The sequence below is a fragment of the Eubalaena glacialis genome, chromosome 7, assembly GCF_028564815.1.
Source record: "Eubalaena glacialis isolate mEubGla1 chromosome 7, mEubGla1.1.hap2.+ XY, whole genome shotgun sequence".
Classification (NCBI taxonomy): Eukaryota; Metazoa; Chordata; class Mammalia; order Artiodactyla; family Balaenidae; genus Eubalaena; species Eubalaena glacialis.
Window position 1 is genome coordinate 79,095,432 of NC_083722.1, and position 12,837 is coordinate 79,108,268.

The 12,837-nt window shown below is 41.7% G+C and overlaps 1 long non-coding RNA gene across 1 annotated transcript in view; it reads left to right on the plus strand.

Annotated features, from left to right (window-relative positions):
* Nucleotides 1–12,837, plus strand: part of LOC133095501 (uncharacterized) — an 88,612-nt gene that overhangs the window by 9,098 nt on the left and 66,677 nt on the right. Inside the window, exon 3 of the long non-coding RNA XR_009701619.1 lies at nt 1,593–1,796. This is a non-coding gene — a long non-coding RNA (uncharacterized LOC133095501). The remainder of the gene's footprint in view (nt 1–1,592; nt 1,797–12,837) is intronic.

The window sequence follows — 12,837 nt, forward strand, 5'->3', positions numbered from 1 at the left end:
CTGATTTAAGTTGGTAATATCTTTTTTTCCCCTGAAAATGGGAGCCCACCCACAATATCTTTTCCTAGTGGAGTTTCCACTGTTACCCTTTTATCTGCTAAATAGTCATATTACATTACTCTGGGTCCAATAGCTGTGAATAAGTAAGGCATCCAGAGCTACAGGTTCTCCCCACTGAAAGAACTCTGCAGAGTCACACCTCACCCAAACCCATGGCTTTGGACCCACCATGAACCTGGCCAAAATCTACCTTTTGTAACCTTGTTTTCTGCTGCTGCCCCACATGCACCCTCCTTCTGGGGCCAAGCTTCCAAGGCCTTGCTCAACCCACCATGAAATTGTATGTGCTCCTTACTTTTGTACATGCTGTTCCTGCCACCTGGAATGTGTGTTCTACCCCCTCTTCTCCACCTGGTGAACCTCCATGAATCCTTTACAATGCAGATTATGTCTCATTTTCATTCATGCCATCATTCAACAAGTATGTACTGATCTGCCAGGCCCAAGACACAGGGGGACTAAAAACAGACTCGACCCCTTCTCCTCATGGAATTATTGTCACACTTGTGTGAAACACCCAATTCCTAAGTCCCTGCCTCTACTCTGTTCCCATAGGTGTGTGTGTGTGTGTGTGTGTGTGTGTGTGTATGTGTATGTGTCTGTGCATACGTATGTATACGTATGATTGTGTGTGCTTTTATATGTATGTGTACACACACACATGCACACATACCTTTTACAGCACAGACTACATTGGATTCTGATGGTTCGTTGGTGAATTCTTCTCTTCCATTAAACTGAGCTCTTTACACTTAGGGATCATACCTCATTAGTCCATTATTATGATTAGATCACCCGGTCTTTCCTTATAGTAGAAATCCAAATAAACATTAGCTGAACAGACAAATGACTGAACGTCAGAAGGAAAAGGTGTTTTTGGCTCAATTTCTTAATTTTGCCAATGAAAAAACTAAAACCCAGGCAATTAAACTAGTTATTGTGACTACAATGCCTTTACATAGGGAACAGTGTGGTTGCCCAACTTCAGAGTCAAAACGGAGATGGTTTTATATTTTAAACACAGTTTCTGGTTTTAAGGAATTGTGTTTTGCATTTTATAAAAATTTCAAATGGGCAAAATACAGTACATCAAAAGTGATTAAGAAATTGGGCTTCTGAGCCAGACAGATTTGGAATACAATTCTGGCACTGTCTGACCTCAGGCAAGTTAATTTTACCTCTAAGTCTCACTTTCCTTACCTATAAAATGGAGCTAACCATCAGTACCTGCCCCAGACATGTTGGGAAGATTTAAAAAGCACAGGGCTTAATCCATAGAAAATGCATGATATAATAAGCTATTATTTTTTATCATTATTATTTTGCTATTAATTTAAATGATACCTAGAAAATAGCATTAGCTAAATATTTAAAGGTTCAAGCCTAACCATAATTGTACTCAAGAGGTCTCCACAATGGTTGCTATCTTAAAACAGCTACAACAAATCTCTTGTTATTAAAAAAAAAAAAAAAAAAGAACTTGCATGTATTTTTGTCAGAAATTTCAGATGCAGTATTACTTTTTCCCACAGGATTTACCTACAGGAATTAAAGCATTAGCAGGGTCCTGAGTGCAAGGAAATGAACGCATTCCAATGTATGACGGCAAGCCCAGGATTGCAAAGAGAGTGATTCAGATGCAAGCCCAGGATCGCAAAGAGAGTGATTCAGATGCCAGTACTGAACTAGTAGAACCTGCTTTTAATGGCCAGAAGATGTTCATTTCCTGAGGCTCGGTTAGTACAAATACTAAACAGTCCTTTTTTCCATGCATAAAAATGGAAATGTAAAGGTTAGAATGCTATGGTTAAGAAGGGTTTTAAACAATATTTTATGGCATCTGAAAGCAACCCTTTTATCTTTTACATCTTCACTTTTTATTGTCTGGGCTTTTATGAGCTGCGTGCTTGAACTAGACCCAAATCCTGGGTGCCACGCTCAAAATCATATGGTACATCTGTGTCTCTGACTGAGGACGTGGTGGGATTCTGCATATCAAAATCTTCCTCCCATCATACACTTATGTTTGGTGAAAGAAATGGAAAATGTTGCATCCATGCCTTCTCTCAACAAGGGCAGTTCTGTTCACATCCCATGGGGCCACGGGTCAGGGCAAAGCCAGAGTCACCAGGTTTACTGTCTCAAGCTTCCTACATGGGCATTCATTTCCCCCCGGGAATCTTCAGAACTGGTGAAGGTCCACACCTTATGTGGACCTTGACCTTGGCTGGTACTCCGTGGGCAAACGGAAATGCCCTATCATTATTTCAGAAATCAAGCAAATGCCTTTTAGTCTTTTCCCAAATATGGGATGGATTTTTTAATAAAAACATGATTTAATTATTTTAAAGTAGGAGAAAGTCAAGGGAGACTTGTGTGTTATAATAAGAACTACAGCGATAAGTGTCCTACTGTTGTTTGTGGAACTAAGTAAACTTTGTCTGGCAGAAGCAGTATTCTCTTCCAAAAGGAATTTGTATTTATAAAAATTTTGTGCCAAAAGTTAACCGAGAGACACCAACTGTGTCTTGAGCCTGCACATTTCAGTGATGTTATCCAGAATTCACCTGAGCCATACCACTAGAGCTGAGTGAAATGCAAGACCCAAGGAATTGGAGAAGGCAAATGGAACCCCTGAGAACAGAGTAGTTGGCATAGAGGGCAAGTCAAAAGATGTGGTTGGAAATTATACTGGAAAGGCATACTAGGGTGAAACTATCAAAGGGTTTGAATGTCAAGCTAAAAAAAAAAAGTCTAGGATTAACTCTCTAAACACTAAGGGGCTGCTGATGTTTTTGAGTGGATCAGTTTCTGGAGTTCACAGGGGCTAGGCTAGGTTCTCCTGTTCTCAAGCCCATCAGATGCCCTGTTGCTACCCTCTGTTTCTGCTACATAGACACTGATCCCTGGGAGTCTTGTGGTTCTTGATGGTTTATCCTCACTCCTTCCATTTGGGAGTTTGTAGGACTACCTTGGTTTGGGAGAGGCAGTTGAGATGTTTGGTAAATGTTCACCGTTGGTTTATGGCTTTGCTATCCAACTGTCCTTTTTGTATGGAGGAATTTGGAAAGATTAAAAAAGATGCATCCACTACCACTTTCCCAGAACCTAGAATTGGGTTTTGTTTTGTTTTTGTTTTTGTTTTTTGGTGGAAATGGGTGAACTCCTGGTTCGACCTAGAACAGAGTGGGATAATGAGAAAATGCAGCACGGTGAGACAATACATTTTACAAAATAAATTCAAAAGAACAAGGAGCTCAGATCTAGAGGTGACCTTGAGGAGGGAGCCCTAGAAAAAGAACAGAGGTATCTGTGAGGGCTTTGGACTTTCTCAAAAGGTACACGGGGAGCTGCTGTCTGGTTCAGTGCAGTCAGGAGCTCTTGGGTCATAATGACTGTCTCTTTGGTGGTGAGTGGCAGGGTGGTCTCTTCCTGCCATAATATCTCCTTGGGGCAACCCAAAGTCTCCAGGTGAGAGTTCAGGCTCAGCTCTGATGACCACTTCATAGGGAGGAGGCCAAGACGTGAAGACCAAAGATATGTGAATAGACATGAAAAAATGGGAGTTGAGAAGCATCAGCCTTAGTACTTGTGGAATGAATTCCCAGGTGAACATGGTTTTGTTGGTCGGTTCTCCATTCTTGGGATGGAGCCCTAGCATGGAAGGGAAGTGTGTTCCCCTCTCAGGGAAACGCCTTTCCTAATGTATGAGATAAATGCTAAGCACCCTTGTTCCTCCCCTGGAATCCCAGGCCCTGCAATGAAGCATGGGTGCCTCAAACCCTCCTTGGCTGTTTGTGACAAAAGACTTTCCAGGACATGAAATAAGTTCCTCTCTTTCCCTCATTCATAAGGCAAAGTCCAGGGAAATTTTCAAAACCTGACAACGTGAGAGAGACCCTAGACTCTCATGCAAGCTGCGTGAGAGACCCTCCCACTCGTACCCTTGACTTGAGAGACAGAAAGGCAACAGCATGGAGGGAACATAACACAAAGGAAGCAGAGTTCTGGCCTCCTGGCAGGCCACACACACAGCACAAGAGAGGGACACACAGTTCCTACACAGGTGGCCTGACACCTGATGATGAGGCACATTTGAGGCAGAGCAGCAAAGTGTCAGGGGACTTTTTCAACGATGAGCCTTACCGCACATACCTTCCAGACTGCGTCCAGAGCTGGTCCTGGCAAAAATCACCAAGCTAACAAAGCACCATTGGGTCATTCCTCATTTTATCCTGTTCAAGTCCTCTCCTGCTCTCCCCGCAGTGACATCCCTTTCCTGTTGATTTCCAGGACCCCACTGACCTTGAGCCTTAAGGGGATAAAAGAGCACAGACTTTGAAACCAAGGACGTTGGACATGTTTCTTGACTTCTCTGAACCTTAGTTCCCTCGTCTAAATGGGCAGGATAATTTCTCATTGCTACAAACGTGATATATCCATACATGAGGAGATCATGCAAACCTGTTGATGCAAGACACTCCCAGTTTTTGCCTGTTGCCGTGGCACCCCATCCATCAAATGAGCATCTCTTTTCACTCTCAGAAGCATCCCAGTTTGGAGGATAAATTCTGTGGTTACTCTATAAAGCTCCTAACGCAAAACCTGACAAAGAAGAGGCAATAGGCCATCCCCAATACTTTCCTACCCAATGTGCTTTCAGAACCTTCAGTCACATTGAAGTGTAAATGTTTGACAGTATTTAAATATTAGCGCTGGCAGAAATCTTAAACCAAAAAGGTGTATCTCTTGTGGCAGAATCTCAGTGACCAGTTTGTGAGCTGGGAAGATACTGGGGGAGGAGGGGTGCTGGGGACCATTGTACCTCCCATGCATAAGACTGACCCCCAGTGGCCATCCTGAGCTTTGTGACTATTCTTCAGCCTTCACTGTCACCCCCAACCCCGCCAGCAAAAATTCCAGCATAGGTGGCTCAACACCCTCAGAAGGTAGGGGTCTGAGCCTAGCAGTGAGTCTCCCAGGCAAGTTCTCCCTCCTCCAGGTGGTTCAAAGGCTTCTCTCTGAACAGGGACTGCTGATGCCCCCATTCCCCTTGGTGTATGAAGAGGACATAACGCACAACAACCTGAAACACACCAGGAAGTGGATATCCCACCCTGGAGATGAGGGATTATTAGAGGTGAGGGACATGGTAAGAAAACTGTGCCTCACAAAGCAAACAGAACACATTTTTAAATATTAAATTAACAATTTACTCCACAGCTATTTAGTTTAGTCATTAAACAAACATGTGAATATCTACCAGATGCCAGAATCCTGGAGGCATGGTAGTCCCCAAATGGTCAGCAAGATGGCCAGGATCATAAGGGCTGGGGGGCGGGTAGGAGAGGCGAGTGTCATGTGTGGAGACCAAAGTGAAACTCCCTAACCAGTGGCAGATGCTGCAGCCAATTTTAAAACTCCCCCACCCAGACTCTACTTTTTCCATTAAAAAAATAAATGTTATATTGTTTAAATAATATATGTTCATTATTATACAATTGGAAAGCCTGTATCAATTAAAAGAAGTGAAATGCTAATCTTAATTCCCCCCAGGTAAATACAACCACTATTAACTTTCTGGCATTTTTCCTATCAATACTTTTCTTCTGTCCTTAGTTATCTTTGTTCCTTCCTTTTGACCCCATGGAAGGTAAAATTTTAAACATTTATTTCTTCTGATTACAAAAGTACATATATTTATTGTAGAAAAGGTGAGACACATTCCAAATCCAAAGGATAGAATAACAGCCATTCACAACTTGCCAGGCAGATAACTACTAGTGATGTTTTGTAATGAATCAAACAGATTGTTTAAAACTATAAATACACATTAAAACAATAAAATGTAAAATGTGAATAATTTTAAACATACCTCTTACAGTGAATAAGTGATTTATTAATTGGGAAAAATCTATAAACACACAATTTTCCTGCTAAGAGTGGTTGTTGTACTATAGGAACCCAAGAAAATAATGTCCCTAATCTTTCGGTGCTTGATTTATTCACTTAATAGATGGTGTAAAAGCTGCTATTAATGAAGTTCCTTCTACAAACATGATTTCTAATGTCTGTATAGAAGACCATCAGAGAGAGAAAATTATTTCATCTTCTGGGTGCACCTTGAGGTTTTGTTTGTATCTTTGTTTTTCATTTGCTTGTAATTTGCAGTTTGTTCACTTAATAATTCTTTGCCAAATGCCCACTATGTGCCAGAAACTGTTCTAGGTTCTGATGATACTAGAAACAAGTGTCTGTTCACTTTAAACAGATTTCTCTATATACATCTTAGATTATTTCCTTAGATCCATTTCTAGAAGTAGAAACATTGGACTAAAGGGTCAAACAGATTTAATTTATACTCCCACAAGTGCCATATAGAAGTGCCTTGTCCTCTCACAAATAATGACTTTCTAAAAGCTTTTGAGTTTGGGAGAAGGGCAATAATTTGTAGGAAGCCAGCAGGTGAAGTTCTAGGAGATATGCACCACTTAAAATCAATTGGGAATAAAGAAAGAATGTCCTTATTAATCATAAAGTAATAAAATGGAAGACATGGCTAAGCACCCAACTCCAGAGCCAGACTGACTATGTTGGAATCCTGGTTCTGCCACCCACTAGGGAGTGGCTTTGGGAAAGTTATTTATCCTTTCTGCACCTCAGTTTCCTCATCTGTAAAGTAGGAATAATACTACTACCACCTCAAAGGGCTGTTGTGGTGACTAGGTGAGTTTAAAACACATAAAGCACTGAGAACAGTGCCTGCCATTTACTAAGTACTCCTGTGTTTTTTAAAAAATAAAGGTTAATCTATATAACTTTCTAGATAGCACAATTATTGGCAAAGTAAATCTAGTTCTCTCCCATTTCTAAAAAACTTGTTGATCCAGAAAAATTATAAAGGAATACCAAAAATTAGATTTGAACCCTAAAGGAGCTCGAATTATCTCCCTTCCATCACTTTCTATATAGCTCAGTTCTTCACGTAGGTCCCGAGGCATCATCAAGCCCTTCTTGGTCCCAGGACCACGGAACATTCTCTACTCCTCAGTCTGAACACGACCATCTCTCCACTGATGCCAAGAACCACAGAGCTCCATGGGAGAAATACCCTGCCTGGGGCTCTTATTCTGAAGAAAAGCTCAAAATTCAATTGTCTAAAGCTCTCAGTGCCACTGGCTTGCAGGAAAGTGCCAAATTCTGGAGAGACATGGCATTTTGAGTTATGGGACAAACTACCCAAAGAAGGCAGATTTCGACGGGAGCTATAGCTGTGAATTCTGACATCCGTTCACTGGTGATTAATGACATCAGGAAAAACAAGCCAGCAGGCACCGATGTTAAGAGACAAAGCTATTTTAAACATCCCCCATTCTAATTAAATATTTCTTCTTATAACACTTGGAACCTAAAAATAAGTTTGATCTGTCCATTGGGGGCCACTTCGAGTTGACAGGAGAAGTTTAATTAGATTGCCTCAAGCAGGAATGTTATTCTCCAAGGTTTTTGATACTGGTGTTCACTCCAGGACTGAAGTCTAGCTTACGTGTGTGCAGTGGGTGCTTGCTAAAGTAGAAGATAGTATTTTCTACAAAGTCCTGACACCGGAGGAGGCTGGAAGAAAGGCACATTTACACTTGGTGCATTAGGACTTTAACAATCCAGCAGTGGGCGATCATAAATATATTTAACCCTTTAATGTAGAAAGTGTTTCCTATGCTTTGACTCCAATTCAACACAGAAGCAACAGTGGTGTCCCTGGCATGAATACCTGATGGAATAGAAACAAGGCATACACCACTCCCCACAAGGCATCATTTTGACTGAATTCATGTCAGTTTAGTCAACAAGCTGGTAGGTAGTTGGTTAAACTACTGGGCATTAGGCAACCTAGACTGTGGATGGGCTTAAGCAACACCCATGATGAACATGGAGAAGGTCTCCAGTGTCTTGCTACTCAGAACACTCTCTCATCCTTGGTACAGGCTCCCCATCCTAATGGTAATGAAAATGGAGGAAACTCTCCAAATACTGTGTGAATCTTAATTTCTAGAAGTAGAAATGTTGAATTTGGAACTTTGGATAAATGTAGCCATGCTGCCTCACCAGCAGTCGACCACACACTTGCCATCGTTCTTTTTTATCTTTTCCAATTTGACAGGCAGAACATGGTATCTCAGGATTGTCTTGTGGGTTTTTTTTTTTTTAATTACTAATAAGATTGAACATGTTTTTCAAATATTTGTTGACTAGTTGAACTTATTTTGTGAGTCATCTGCTTATGTCCTTCATTCATTTTTTCTGCCAACATCCTTAAATATACACCTCTACATAGCTTCTACACATTTTTCAATGGTGTTTTTTCCCCTCGATGATTAGTTTTACATATTAAAGAAATTAAACCTGCTTAACATCACTAATCATCAAGGAAATGCAAATCAAAACCAGAATGAGCTATCACCTTACACTGGTTAGAATGGCTATTTTCAAAAGGACAAGATAACAAATGCTGGCTAGGATGTGGAGAAAAGGGAACCCCTGTGTGCTGCCGTTGGGAATGCAAACTGGTGCAGCCACTATGGAACACAGCATGGAGGCTCCTCAAGACATTAAAATAGAACTACCATATGACCCAGTAATCCCACTTCTGGGTCTATATCCCAAGGAAACAAAATCATTATCTTGAAGAGATAGCTGTACTCCCATGTTCATTGCAGCATTGTTCACAATCACTAAGGTATGGAAACAAAGTGTCCATCAACAGATGAATGGACCAAGAAAATGTTATATATATGTATATATGTATGTATATGTGTGTGTGTGTGTGTGTGTGTGTGTGTATATATATATATATATATATATGGAATATTATTTAGCCTTAAAAAATACAGAAATCTTGTCATTTGCAACAACATGGATGAAACTGCAGGGCATTACGCTAGGTGATATAAACCAGACAGAGAAAGACAGATTCTGCATGGTATCATTTATATGTGAAATATTAAAAAAAAAAAAGTCAAACTCATAGAAACGGAGAGTAGAAAAGTAGTTGCCAGGGACTGGGAATGGGGGAAATAAGGAGAGATTGGTAAAAGGGTACAAAATTTCTCAGTTATAAGATGAGAAAGTTCTGAGGAACTAAAGTCTGATGGTGACTATAGTTGATAACACTGTATTGTGTAATTGAAATATGCTAAGAAAGTAGAATTGAAATGTCCTCTCCCCAAAACGGGTAAACAAAAAAAATTTTTAATGAATTAACCATTTGTCAGCAAATAAGTCTATAAGGTTGTGGTTTCTCAAGATTTTCTTTAAGAATTTGGGGGAGGGGGTCTGTGCTGAAGATTTTTTAACTCTTATGTAATTGTCTTTATGTTTCTGCCTTCAGTAACATGTTTAGAGGTGTCCATATCCCCAAAACTATGTTTTAAATGTTCATTCATATTTTCTTCTTGTTTAAATCTTTAACTCATCCAGGATTTTGATATGAGGTGAGAGATAGAATCTAGTTATATTTTTCCCCAAGTGCAACCAGTTGTCTGAGTTTTCTTTAAACTTTCCAAATGTTTCTACTGGTGTCCAGAGACACAGCCCAAATGGGGCCTCATTCGGCAGTCCAAAGCATCAAATGACCGCCAATGGAATGACCACAAGGCAACAAACAGGTTCCATCAAAAATTATGGAGGAGAGAGCCAAATATTTTCCCTCTTAGAGTATTATTAAGAAAAGTATTTTGTCTCAAAGCTATAGCTGTGGGAACAAATGCTGTTTAAAAAATCAGAGAAATATTTATTCTGAGCCAGTGGGTAAGGTGAAAATGAAAAGAGATACAAAGGCCAGGTGGGATTGAAAGGTTGATTCTCCTTGTTAAAGATCAAGAAAAATTTTCCTCATAAAAGCACATAAATATTAATTTATTCAGATGGTAACTCTCGGTGCCAGGACAAAATGTCCACGGCCTTTCCATGGGTTAGAATTCTGACAGCCTGGCCGAGTTGCCAGTTCAGAGGATTGTTGGTTTCTTGCTTGACTTGGAAGAATCTCTAGGCCTAGAAAATACAGATCATGGGTGGTCGAGTGTCGTCCTGGCTAGAAGGATGGACGTGATGTCCAGAGAGTCATGTTGACAGGTCTTCAGATGCCTATCTCATGATTGTTCTTCCTTTTTATCCTTGTTCCTTTACTCCTTGTTTTCAGAAACATGATGGCCACATGTTTGAGATATGCCCAATGAGCTCCAGATATAGCCTCCTCTGCCTTCTTTTATTCCCCAAATATTTAGTGAGCATCTTTTATGTGCCAAGAACTGTTATGTACTTAGGATATTGTGATGGACAAGACAGACAGAAGCCTGGCCTCGTGGAGCTTACATTCTAAAACGGGTTGGCAAACTATAGCCTGCTGTCCCACTGAATATTTCTGTAAGGTCCAGGAGCTAAGAATGGTTGTTACATTTTTTGATGATTTTTTTATTCAAAAGAGTATTTTGTGACACGTGAAAATTATATGAGTTTCAAGTTTCAGTGTCCACAGATAAAGTATTGCAACACAGCCACATGCATTCACTTACATATTGTCTGGTTGTGCTCTTTCACACTAAAATGGCAGAGTCGAATCTTTGTGACAGAAACCGTAGGGCCACAGAGCTTAAAATATTTTCTATCTGGCCCTTTACTAAAAGGTTTGCTGTTCCAGAAGACAGACTAAACAGGAAAATAAGATGATTACTGACTAAGCCAGCTGGAGCGCATCACTGGGTGAGATGTGGAGGTACTGCGGGCCAAGGTCAGGGAGACCATCACTGGAGAAATGTGATTCGAATTGAGACCCCCAAGGAGGACAAAAACATAGCTTGCGAAGGGCCATGAGGGAAAAAATTCCAGGCAGTAGAAATACAAAGACCCTGGGCGTGAAGATTCAGAACACCAGCCTGTGCTGCGGCAAGTGGGAATGGGAAGACGGGAGGCTGATGAGACGAGACTTGGACAGGACCGGGTCACTCGGACCACACGGGAGCAGGGCTGGAAGCAGAGGGTAGCTGACTCTTCCAGGAGGCCAGGAGAGAGACCAAGGTGGCTGAGACCAAAGTGGTGGTGCGGAAATGCAGATCCTGTGTAGAGTCAATATATATTTTGGTGGTGGAGCCCACAAAAGAGTGCTGGATTGGAGGTGGGGAAAGGGAAGAGTTAAGGGTGGGGACTGGATGTCCGGCTTAAACTAGGCAGTTGGTGGCACCATCGCTGAGATGGAGAGGACCAGGAGTTACAGTGTGTGTAGGAGTCGGGGCGGGGAGGGGGCGGGGAGGGTAACTAGAGAACTTGTCTTTAAGATGCTCAAGGAAAAATGTCAAATGGGGGGTGGAGCTAAGAGTCTAGAACTCAGGGGAGATGTTGGGGATGGGCCTGACATACCCACTCTCTGAGCCTGTGTGTTTAAAAAGACACCCTGCATATCCTACTGGTGAATCTGTGGCTTCTCTGCCGATGGGCCATGGGGCTGCCATGGCTTCCAGTGACCAGATGCTCTAAGTCTGCCCCACCCCTCCCAACCAGAGGGATGCTCCGTGCACATCCATTTGGCCATCTGACAAACATGTATGAGCATCTCTTTACTCTCATTATCTCCTCAAGTCATAGACATCCATCACTGCCTACTGTCCCTAGACACAAAGCAGCATTCCTAGAGGGAGGACGAGTTTTCATTACAAGAGGTCGCCACACCTCATTATACGGGGCTCATGAAAAGTGTTTCCTGCTCAACATGGAGCAGCTCTGGACCTGTGAGAACCCACCTCCTGCTTTCAGCAGGAGAGCTCAGCTTGGAAATGCCAGGGCGGTTAGGTAGACAGGAGAGCTCTACAGATTTCTGTGAGCCTTTGGACTTGCTTGGGTCACTGAAAAACCATTAGCAAGGTCACCTCTCAGACAACACTGGCACCAGCCCCCCATCTCCTTGGCAAGCCCCATCCTGTAAGTATGCAAGCATAAAATTACCCAATTTGTACCGCAGAGATCCCCTCTGCATTCTTTCAGGCTGTGAGGACCTCCCAAAATCAGGGTTTTTTTTAGTTTATTGTACTGAAGTATAATTGATTTACAGTATTGTGTTAATTTCTTCTGTACAGCAAAGTGATTCAGTTATACAAACACATACATTCTTTTTCATATTATTTTCCATTATGGTTTATCACAGGATATTGAATATAGTTCCCTGTGTTATGCAATAGGACCTTGTTTATCCATTCTATATATAACAGTTTGCATCTGCTAATCCCAAACTCCCAATCCATCCCTCCCCCACCGCCCTCCCCCTTGGCAACCAGAAGTCTGTTCTCTACATCTGTGAGTCTGTTTCTGTTTCGTAGATAAGTTCATTTGTGCCATATTTTAGATTCTACACATAAGTGATCAAAATCAGTTTTATAGAAGGGTTTACCAGCTCCCAAGGTCCAGTACAGATCCAAAGGTATTAAATCCACACCCTTCACTCCATGGCACTAAGTGAAGACATTTCAAGTCACCTTCAGGTGATTGTCTTGACAAAATTCAAGGTTTTGTGCACTGCCATGGATACACCATTGGCTCAAATCTAGAAGCTAGGGATCCTGTACTGCTTTTTCCAGCAGCTGGCTGTTTGGGCACAGACTGTTCCCTCTCTGTGTCTCAGACTCCTCATCTGTAACAGGAAGGAGCTTATGCCCTATTTCAGAGGCATGTGATGAGCACGGCAGATGCTGTGCTAGGCCCTGGGGACACAGATATGGGTAGACAGGTGCC